Raw genomic sequence first — 13000 nt, forward strand, 5'->3', positions numbered from 1 at the left:
AAAAAAGAAAAGGAAAACAATTATAATTTTGTACAAAAAATTCTTATGAATTGCAAGAAATATTACCTAATAGATTTCATTACTTTTTGCTTCGAATAAAAGGGTGCGGCACATAGGAAGTGATGTAAATTCGAAGTTCGACTCTAATTATCTTCCCAGTAACTAATTTCTTAGACAGATAGTCGAATTCTTCCAAATGGTAAAATGCTTTGAATGGCTTAATGAATTATATTTTATGTTGTTTTAGACAATAAATATATATTTAAAGTTTCTGAAGTTTAAATTTTTATATAGTCTCCCGGTCCTGTAATTATATTACGAAACAATTTCAATTACCTTAACATTTTAAATAAAAAACGTGAACACTCATACAATTAAAACTGAGCAAGGTATGTAGACTTGAATTGCATAATTTTTGGCCAATCAATGACAATTTCAGGAAAGAACCACGCGTTGATTAGTGGTTTTTGCTCAGTTTGACCATTGAACGGGTTTAAAATCATTTGAAATAGTGTTATTTAAAGTTTGATACTGAAGTAAATCGTTGCCAGTCTGAAGAATTAAGTTTTTTTTTTTTGAAATTATTTTTTCTTTTGGCTTTAGATAGCTACAATGAACTCACAGGCGAGAAATTTTCCTAGATTTTTTTCGGAAATAATTAACCAAAATAATTATTTAAATAAGTCCCAATATTAAGGCACGTACATTCAATAAAGCTCTCTATTTCCAACACAAATAATCAAAATATTATTTCTTTATTAATAATTCGATCATAATAAATAAATAAATAATTATACTAAATATCATGACGTTAGAGCTTTATGTACTTGTCTAAACTAGTTCAATTAATTTTAATCTTTCCATTAAACTTACAAATTATAATTGCTGTTCCAAATTATGACATGGAAGTCAAATTATGACACGCCGTTGCCGTTCAATGAAGTAAATTTTAATCGCAGAAAACAAAAACTGTATTGTATAAATTGTTTAGATATATCGTAGACTCTATCCTAATACCTTTTCTTATTGTAAGAAATATTTTGCATGATAGTAAAATGGATTATATCCGTTTTATGTGTTGTTTGTATAACCAAGAAAAGTCCCACACGCAATTATTACGTAACTACTAATTAACTTACTATCCTCTGTAGTTGCGATTCCACCTGTGTCTGTCTGTTCTATACGTATGTAAGAAAAAGTCTTGATTATCGAATTTCCTGAAATATTTAATCAAATATTCAAAATTTAATAACTGAATTTTGAACTCGTAAGCAAACTTACCAAGTGAAATAAAATTATTCAATAAACTCCAGCTATAAAAGAATGAAAAAAAAAAAAAAAAAAAAACTCATGATGCGTTAATTGAACTCAATAAGAATTTAGAAGCCTTAAAATTGCTACAATTTTTTTTAAAGTTTAAAATATGTATCAAACGGTACCACTCTCATATAATAAATTCAACCAAATAAAAAAAAAAATCTTAAGAAAAACAAAAGTAAAGGTGACCAAGGAAAACACCCTTAAGTTCACCATTCGTAAAAGCGTGCGAGTGATTAAACAGTGATAGAAGTTCAATGTTTTGATAGGAAAATGGTATTGATAAAAAAATTATACAATTTAAACATTTTACATTTAAGCTTTTTATTTAAAGCTTTAAAAATTAATTAAAATTCAGAAAACTACTACACTAATGAAATCGATGTCATCATAAGAATTAAGTTTTGAATTTTAAGATGATATAAGAAGAATTTTTGTGCCGTAATTTATTAAAAAGATAGAGGACAAAACGGAATGGTGTTAAATCTTCTAATACCCATTTTACACCCTTAAGAGAGATATATAAAATTTTTAACAGCGAATTTATTCCTTCTAAGTATTAAAGAATATACGTGTCAAATTTTGTTTGAATCCTTCAAAGGGCATAGATTTGTTTAAGATTCAAAAATTTAGTTTATATATATATGTATTAAACTTCTTTATGCACAGACGAATTCCAACCTTTTCACTTTTGACAAAAAATTATGTTTATTTGTAATTGGTGTAATTCTTTTCAATGACTCTACATTCTAATTAGAAGATTCTACAACAGATCGCCATTTTTACTTTCTTATATACGAAATATACAAGAAGTATTGTAATAATTTAAAAATTCGAACTCGAGATTTTGTCGAATCCACATTTCAGATCTTCCCCAGTTCGAAAAACACGTTATGCCTGTCTGTGAACAGATAATTCAAAATCGCTTTTAGCTGGAGGGATTAAAACCAAATGTGTGGATTTCTGTCAAATTTTGAAGAAAATCCATTCCAAGGAAATTTCTCTATCCGCCTGTCTGTGTACAAAGTAGAGTACAAGGCACTAAAATTTGGTACACAAGTGTAGCATCTAAAATGTATATTCTAATCAAATGTGGACTTAATCTGCCAAAGGTTTGACTCTCTGTCGGTCTGTACAGTGCATTCATGTAATCCAATGACTCCTAAACGCAATGACTGAAATCAATGAAATGTGATGTTTTCTTGTGACACCCATTATAATTCCATGTCAAATTTTGGTTTCACACAGTTAGCAAAAAAGGGGTTTCAAAGTACATATATCACAAGGCAGATTCAGTAAAAATGTTAAAATAATGCCCAACTATACTATATTTGTAACTGTTGTTTGATTTTATACGGGTGTTAGGAGACAAAACGCTAACTGGAAAATATTCGAGAAATTTTGATGCAGACCAGTCCCATTTATAATTTTAAGTGGAAAACCCAAAATGTACAAATTGGTGCTTATTTTGTTATTATTAAAATGCTTTCGATTTTCTTTTTAAATTCGTGGTGATATTTAGATTCAATTACTTAATGCAAATCAGCGAGAGAGGTCTTTCCAAAACTTTCTCGCATACACTGTAATAAACTTGCCATGCCAGAGAACGCCTTGCGTGACATTGGATGACAGTAAATATTAACTTTTTGCGCGAATTAAGCATTTTCACCGAATATATCATATCATCCTTGTTGAGTTTTCCGGCGATTAATCCTTAGCATTCGGTTAATAATAATCAAAAATCGAATTTGTTTTAGACATGTTTTTCTCAATCGACTGAAACAAAGATTTCACACATAACCGCACATGCGGTCTCAAAATCCCATACGTAAGTTGATATATTCAAGGCACTGCGTTTTTAAATTATCGCTTTTATATGTTCCTGAAAGTACAGACCTACATATAGTCAACTCTTTGTTGGTTTCGACTGACTCTTTGTTAGGTGAACTCACTATAAGGTGAAACTCACCATAAATGTTGAATATGTGTACCGAATCTTATTTATCTAGTTCTCATTGTCTTCTAGTTTTCGTGTTTATTTATATCGAACGCAGGAGAGACAGAGTTCTCCTGAACAGATTTTACACAAAATTTAATAGAAATCTGCAAGTTTGGTAAAAAGACTGTACATCAAAACGGTTTTAAGTTATATTTGTCCCAGGCAGACAGACGGCCGGACATTTTCCAAAAATGTGTTTTTCGAACTTAGGTAGGTCTAAAACGTGGAGATGCAAGAAAATGAATGAATTGAACGATTAGTATAACGATTTTTTTGAACGATTAGTATACTTTCTCTATACTATGTATACGAGGAAGTAAAAAAAAATTATAAATAAATTTTATGATTGATCAGCATAGTTAAGCTATCGTTATTAATATGTAAACATCTACATCCCAAAACATTCTGTTTTAATAAGTATAATTAAATAGATCCATCGATAATACAAGCAGGACAGAGTTTCGCAGTAACTTAATAAGTGAGCAATGACATGCAATTGTAACACTTTATAAAATAAATAATGACGGAAGATACATATTAAATGAAATTAGTACAATGCAGGAGATTCAGACTGATATCGCTAGAGATATGGTTATCAGATAACATTGCAATGAAATTAATAACATAGCAATATATAATAGAAGGAAATTGTTAAGCAAATGAATGAGGGGAAATAGGCCCTGAGATGCATAATGCATGAACACATTAAAGTGTATGAATGGAATTATTGTTAATTAAAAACTAGAAAATGCCCGATGCAGTTTTACAAACGAATATTGATGAAATTCTTGTTGCCATCATTCAAATATATAAAATTATAAAATACTTCTTGAAATGTTTCGGTTGAAATTGGGAAAATATCCGCAAAGATTTTTGTGTCTCACATGCATCACAGCGGCTGTCGCAGGAATGTTACTTTGTTATCAATCCAAGGTTCGAGTGACTATTACAAGCTATTGTTCAAATCTCTGATGTAGATTAGGTTCAAGGCACACCCACATATTTTATCTGCTTGAGTGAGTAAACAGTTATAGCTCATTTTTTAAATTACTTTTCTCAAACAAATTTTTTATTTTGACTTTCTTGTTTATGAAAGATAAAAATATTGTAATCACTAAAAAATATTCGTAATCAAGATTTTGACTAATCTCTATTTTTCAGTCCGAAAAACACATTTTTGGCATTATGAATATCTGAACATGATAATTTAAAAACGTTTTTAGCTAAACGAATAAAATTTGATATATGGACTTGTATCAAATTTTGAACGAAATCCATACACTGGAAGTCTCTTTGTCTGGCTGTACGAGTATAAGCGAGCTCAATACCTACAAAACACAAATAGCTATATAAATTTAGTATACAAGTTTACCATCCAAAATATAGATTGATTTTAAATTTTGAACCAAACTTGTCCAATGGCTAGTCGTCTGACTTTCTATACTTTCTCATGCACGTAAACGCAATGACTTAAATCAATGAAATCCTATTCATTATTTTATGACTACAACTGCAGTTTCATGCCAAATTTTGGTGCCAATCAATGGAGCAAAAGGCGTCCAAAATATATGTTCGCACGGTAGATTCACGCCAAAGATTTATATTTCGTAACCATTATTCACCAATGCCATGCGAGGTTTCCGAAGTCTTATCCAACATCCACAAATTATTGGAAAGTATGCGAGATAGTTACAGGGAGACATTCCCATTGACTGGAATGATATCTGTCTCCTTGTCTCTCTGGACATGAAAATTCAAAAATGCCTTCAAATAGGCAAATTAAATTTTGTCAGCTGGATAGTATTGGGTCTTCAAACTAAATTTATAGATTGCCTCAAATTTTGAACGAAATACATTTTGAGGAAATATTTCTGTTTGACTGTTCGATAAAAAGTGAACCCGATAATTACAAAACGAGGAGTGCTAGATAAATAAAATTTGATACACTGATTATTTTATATTGATATTTTATATCTTCTTATTATTATTGATATTGATTATTTATCATCTAAAGCATAAATCTCTATTAAACTTGGAACCAAATCTTCTAAAGAATTAAACGACTTTCGGTCTATAACTATGCCTGTAATACAGAGCAAAGTTACAGAATTACATTGTGGCTTTATATTGTAAATACGTACAAATGATAATATAACATGCGGTGCATATAAGATGAGTAGCATATTATATAAATTGAAGCAGGTTGATAAAAAATGAAAGAATAATAACGACTTCAGATTACATAAAGTTATTTCCTAGTATAATGAATTTTTCGATGGATTATGTTTCTAGATTCCTCTAAAATGAATTAAAATAAAATCAGTAAGTAAAAATGTACTATTTTATTAAAAATGAATAAGGAAATATGAAAACAATTTTCATTTCTTGGCTTTTAACGATGAAAGAAAAAGTAGCAACTAAATATTCGTTGAAATAATGCGAATGGTTTGAATTCCAATGTAATAATAAAAATTTTGTTGCGAATTATGCTTAATAATATTCTTTAAAATTATCAAAATTACGAAAAAAAAACTATTTGTGAAATAAATTATTATCATTAAAAAGAAAATTTCTTGAATCTTAAAATGGTGAAAAAATTGTTTCCGTGCAGTGATATTATTAAATATTATCACAGAAAATTATCAAAATTCCACTTTATTTTTAATTAATTTAAATTCTAATTAATTATTTTTAATTCACCCCAAGATGCGTATTTTGTGCACTAGTTATATTCCTGCGAAATTTAGATGGTCTAGCTCAAACAGTTTACTTCGAAGTAATAAAAAATATACATACGCACTTCTATATTATTAATAGACATGGAAATAGATAGATCAAAAGAGAGTTTGTATTGATTTACATTTGATATTTTAGTAGCATGAATCATAAAAATTTAGAGACTTCCATTGCAGTTCAAATAAACAGTTTCAATATGTTCTTTAGTCTAAAACGAACGAACAACAATCAACACACTAAAGATACTAGAATAGAAAGTTCAGTAATTAATAATTACTTTTGTTTAATTAAAATGCCCATCCAGAATTCTGAAATTCTTTTTATTTTCAGAACAGCAAATAATGTTCATGTAAATATTTAAACTAGAAAATAGAAATTATTTCGTAATACGCTGTCGCAGAATGCCTCTCTGTATTTCATTTCAACAAAAAATGTAAATAAAAAAATCCGAATAACTTTTTAAAAAATTTTCATTCAGCACGTCTGAAATGTCGTAGTAGTCGGTTCAATAGATTTTATCCCCAACCTATAAAGCTGCAATAGTGTATTGTCATCTTCCTGATTAATTTTATTGAGGACAACATTGATATTCCACCTGCTCCAAAAGATTCGAAATCAGATACTCGAAACTTCCACTCACGATTTTAATAGAATCGTCGTTTCGGAACACTTGCTCCACTGAACCACGGAACCGTAACTCTTTAAATAACTGACAGAGTGGGTAAAAGGTGGGCTTATTTAATATGCAGGTTTATGGGCACTTTCTGTTCTGTCACGGACTGAGATTCCGTCACAGTGTTAATGGCTTTGTTTAATTGAAATAAAAGGGTCCGTTTAAAGAACCTGACGACTGCTGCAGTTCACCACCTTACGGGGTTAATGGAAATTTAAAAACTAAATTATGAATACACAGATGGCCTTAATGACCCACCAATGGGTGTTGGTATTCCCACGATTAAATACTGAAGAAGAAAGTGTTATAGCAGAATTAACACAGTGGTAAGCAAATTTGTGAACCCTTTTTAAAATTTTTCTTCTTTGGTATTGTCTTCTGTATTAATGTTTTATTATAAATCAACTGATGTATACAGCGGTAGTTGGGCTGAAAATATTTTCTTGTCTTTCATTAATTAAAGATAACTATTTAATTAATTGCCTTCCATAATTATTTTACTATCATTGCATTTGGAGCTGTAGATTATCTACCTATTTCTGCTAAAATGAGTCAGTTTGAGTGCCACATCAAAATGAAATTTTATGAAATAATTTGGAAGGAAATATTTAAATATGGAGGAAATATTTAAAATAAAATATATTGTTGACAACAGTTTTACTAATGTTATTACGATATTTTTACTAATAGAGAACAATAAAAGTAATACATTTGTATTATTACTACATTTATATTGCTCTGTCTGTTTTCTCAGGTATTTTTAGCACAAATTCTACATATTCAAAGCAAATAATTATAAAATAATTCAGATAGTCAACTTCGATCATAGCATTGAAAAAAAATATTCCTTTCCGAAAGCTGGAAAGCGCAAGTAGATTCCTTTTCATCTAAGTTAATATTCCATGAATTTAATTTCAGACAAAATTAGGGCTTCAAAATCACTTTTTATCCCTTAATTTTTAAGATGTTGCAGTTTTTGAAAAAATTTAAATACAAAAGTTGTTCATTTTAATAAGGCGCTAATTTGATTAATTGTTTTTTTTTGCATCATCAATATTAATAAAGTTATAGCGAAATGAAAACTTCAAACTTCCAATATTTCCAGCCCCTTTGATGGCCCATTTACGAATTCGTCCGAGGTTTCTACATTTATACCAACATATTTCAAGCCGAGTAAAATTTAATCGAAATTATTGCAGTTATATTGTTCACAAGACAACATGCGTTATACGTATATACACAGGGTGTCTCAAAAATCTTGACCGCGACTTTTATTCCTTAAATATTGATCATAGACATATATTGTACATTACAAAGTTGTGTAAAAAAAGATGCAAAATGTTATGAAACGATTAAAATTTTCAGGGGATTAAACTTCAAAAAATACAAAATTTAAATTTTTATACGGACTCCGTACAAAAAAAAATTCCAGTGAGTAAAATGTGCCCCATCCTCTAATAAGGTCATTTACAAAATTTCAGCAATTTGTCACAAAAAGTCGGAAAGATATAAAACTACAAAAATGCCGATTTAAACCACTTTTCAATGCCTGGATATGAGTTCGCAAAGATAAAAAATCATGTCGGATTTTTGTGTTTTAGAGGTCGTACACAAATTTTTAAAAAAAGGAATGATTGAATAAATAAATAATAATTTTGCTATTTATTAGTTCAAAAGTATTAAAAATTTGTAGAAATAATAACTTAAAGGAAAGATTACATAAGTCTTCTTACAAGTTCATTGACTGTGCTATTTTTATGTTATATTCTATAATTCATGATATAAAATTTTAAAGTACTTTTCAGGAAGCACGGTTTTTAAAATATGTATTTAAAACTAACGATATAAAGCATATTTTATTTCCTTATGGTGTATTTCAGCGTCTCGTCATCTGCACTGAAGCTGTAAACATTTGCATTTTAATTTGTGATTGACCCTTCACCAACTTTGTTTTAACATATGGATGGGGCACATTCTACTCATTGGGAATTTTTTTATACGGGGTCCGTATAACAATTTAAATTTTGTATTTTTTAAAGTTAAATCCCCTGAAAATTTAATAGATTTTATAACATTTTGCCTCTATTTTTTTTTTACGCAACTTTGTAATTTACAGTATATGTCTGTGATTATTATTTAAGGAATAAAAGCCGCGGTCAAGGTTTTTGAGACACCCTGTATGTATATATAATATAATATAAATTTTCGAACGAAGTGTGGTTTTGGGCTCTAGGGACCATGAGCGGTGAAAATATGCAGAATTTTTCCTAAAGTCATGTCATGAGAACCATTGCAATAGGTAGTCTTCGTTAGGAATCTACCTAATAATTACACTATATTCAAATATACAAAATTAAATAGATTTTAATTTTGTATAATTTTGTATTTTGTAATTTTGTATTAATTAAATAAATTTATATTTATAAAAACAAAATAAGTAATTTATATATATATATATATATATATAATATATATATATATATATATATATATATATATATATATATATATATATATATATATATATATATATATAATATGCTGAAATAAATAATTTTCAGTTTTCTTAATATGTATAGTAATAAACTGAAAATCAATTGATTTACAACGTAAATCTGGTTTTAAACTGGTGCAATCATGAAATGTGGTAAAAAAATATACCTAAACATACCAGCGCGTTTGAAATTAACAAAGGCTGTGTACGCAGATTAACTCAGTGATGACATGTTGCGAATTCATGCTAATTCGTGTCCCAATCCTTATTTTAAATAATATTGTGGCTAATTAAAGGAAAGTAAATTTTCGAAAGAAATATTATTTTAAAGTATAATATAGAGTTATATGAAAATTAGAATTATATTTGCATATGAGTATTCAGGAGCCAACAACTTTTTTTTATAAAATTGATATTTATAATAGCAAATTATGAATAACTTTCTTAATATTGCACTCCATATCTAAACAATGTCTAATCGTTAAACAAAAGATTACTAATAACACAATAATTAATTTTGGAAAAATGCAATGCTAGGAGCATTCTGTGTTATTATTCAAAAATAGATATAATTCAAAATACATTTTTTTTGTAATTGGTTATATTTTGCATAAATGCATTCAATGTCTTCTACTAATAAAATGAACGTAGGTATGTTAGGGCTGTGCAGACCTAGCGGTTTCACCAAAATCTACCAAAATATGGCCCATACATACTTTGGGGCGTACAAATGTGCCCTTCGAAATGATTTTTTTTTAAATTTTTATTGGAACTTAATTAAAAATGAATTGAAAACTTGGTGATTTTTCAGGGATAACTTTTGAAAATGTTGTAAGGTTTTTATATCATCTTAAAAGTCAAAAATTATCTTTTTAGTTATGTATTTTTTACTATACAATTTTTTCTATGTTTATTCAATTAAAAAATATTTGAAATATATTTCACAACAATATATTTCATTTTTCAAGTGAAACTTAATTTGTTTTCATTGCGGGTACTAATACTTCATCCTAAATTTTTTTCGTTGTTGATCAACAAGATGTGAAATTTCGGCTTATTTTTCATGTTTTGCAAATTTCAATATATAGCATGCTTTTAATAAAATATTTGGAGCTTAGTTATACTTGAAATTAAGACTTTACTTGCAAGGGAAAAATGTTAAAAGTTAATGCTTCTCTTTCCAAATATGTGTGTGTGTGTGTGTGTGTGTGTGTGTGTGTGTGTGTGTGTGTGTGTGTGTGTGTGTGTGTGTGTGTGTGTGTGTGTGTGTGTGTGTGTGTGTGTGTGTGTGTGTGTGTGTGTGTGTGTGTGTGTGTGTAAACACATATATTCTAAAGCAGTTTCGTGGCCGAAGAGAGAGACACTTTTGTAATTTCAAAACTTTGCTTTATTCCATCCCGGGAGGCATAATCTATATTAGAAGCAAGAAGCAACAAGGTATATCCACGTCACAACACAAGAGCGAAAAGAGAAAAGCATAAAAAATGGCAGAAATATTTATCCCAATGATTATATACTGTGAGATTCTGATAGGGATTTCTTTCCACTTGTCGACTTAGGCAAGGGAATCATGGGGATCTTTTGAAAGAATTTGTTTAGGTTGGAAGAATTTTATACCTTCACTCGGAGTATGGGAACTTGTGGATTTCAGCTATTTTAGAGCTCGTGGTACTTTAACCAGATAAAAAAGGTGGAATGGGATCAGGAAATAAGAGAAAATTTTTAGAATCAAGTCAATATGGGTTATATATATAGTACAATTATAAATGTGAAAGTTTGGATGGATGTTTGTTAGTCAATCACGCCAGAATGGCTGAACGGAATTGGATGAAATTTAGCACAGAAATAGATTATAGTCTGAAATAGGACATAGGGTACTATTTATTCCAGTTAATTGTGTGGCTAATTTTTTATTAATTAAAAACTAACTTTCTCGCCAAAAATCTTCATTTCCCCATCGCCAAATGAGTAAGGCTCCAATTTTTCCCCACGCTAAAGGGGCTAGGCTTAACATGTTTTTGACCGATTATTTCAAACGATTTTGTTTATTTTCTTAGTATTTGATGCATTTAAAATTAAACATTGTAAATTAATCTTTCTGATTTATTCTGAAATACTTTTAAATTAAAATAAAACAGAATAAAGGAAATTAAAAATTTCTAATTTCCATTGCGTTACGCTAACTGGCGTAGAAAATTCACGCATTTGCGTTACACCAACTGGTGTTGAAAATTCACGCATGTGCAGTATTTATATAATAAATATATTAATCCCAGTGTACAAAATGGTCGTCAAAGACAGCTTGTTACAAATAAATTTAGGGTTTAATTATGATTAAATGAAATCATTACCTGATAGTACTTTCTATTCTAGATTTCAATTTTATCTTTTATGTAAGAGGATGCGATAGTTTTATCTTATTTGATAACGAAAATTCTGTCGACTCACAATCATTTCAACTATTTATTCAGTTGCATTTTAATAATTCATGATTCATTCGCAAATTGGTATGCAGTGCTATGTAATCAGTGACTCTCTCTCTATTTTCTGCCTCAACAAAACAGAAATGTCCATAAAATATGCTCAGCTGTCCACAGTCTATCAAGTTTATGATTCTATTAAGAAACTTGTGCTTAATTAAAATTCCATTTGAATACCTAAAAAAAATTGTAGTTTCTTTATAATTGTTTTGTTTATCTTTATAGTTGAGTTCTGACTTGAATCGCATTAAAACTTTTCTCTTTTCTTTGAAAGCAAAATAGAGAAAATATTTTGCCTGAGAAATATTTCGTTGAGTTTTTAAAAAATGCTTATGCGGATTTTTCCTGTTTCGGCCTTTACATAGCAAGTCATTTGAATAGTAATTATTGCAAAATGTACCATAACAGAAGAATGTTTACAAGCAGAAAATATTAAGAATTGCAGTGAAATTAGTAGTTTAGTAAAATACTTACCAGTGTTATTAAATCTGTTCACGTGAGAACATGATATAAAGCTAAAACAAAACTCATCAATTCTTGTCCAAACATCTCATTTTCTCTTTTAACATGTTTATTTTCATGATTCATTTTTTGTTTTACTTTTTATCGTTTAAATTTTTCATATCTTTTAATATAAATTTTGCATAAAAACTTTTTTTTTGTCGTTTGTTTTGAAAATTTTTGGAAGACACGCAATTTGCTTTTGTTCAATATATGTGTTTACGTGTTGAAAACTCTGAATTTCATTATTCATTTTCAAGAAATTGGAACATAATTCATTCCAAGAAATTCAAAAATATTAAAATAATTTTTTTCGAGGAAAAAATTGGGCCGCGGTGGCCTGGTGGTATGGTCTCGGCTTCGGAACCAGAGGGCTGCAGGTTCGAGACCCGATTCCACCGAAGAACCGTTGTGTAAGGGGGTCTGTTGCACGTTAAATCCGTCATGACCAAACGTCCTCCCGCTGGTGTGGTGTGGTGTGGTGAGGGGGGGTGCCAGCTCAGGTGTCGTCCTCGTCATCTGACCACGGTTCAAAATGACGAGGTCCGTCCCAAAATAGTCCTAGTGTTGCTTCAAACGGGTAAATATAACCAAACCAAACCAATCCAATCGAGGAAAAAATTTCATATTTACACAAAACACTAATTATTTGTTAGATTATGAAACATTAATCTAAAGTTAACATATTATAAATCAATCATCTAGCGTATTCTGATAATTTTCTGGTTTTTGATATTGTTGTAGGAGATTAATAGAAGGCATAGAGTGTCTAATAAATAAAAAGGAATTTTTGTTTGTCC

This window comes from Argiope bruennichi, chromosome 2 (assembly GCF_947563725.1).
Source record: "Argiope bruennichi chromosome 2, qqArgBrue1.1, whole genome shotgun sequence".
NCBI lineage: Eukaryota > Metazoa > Arthropoda > Arachnida > Araneae > Araneidae > Argiope > Argiope bruennichi.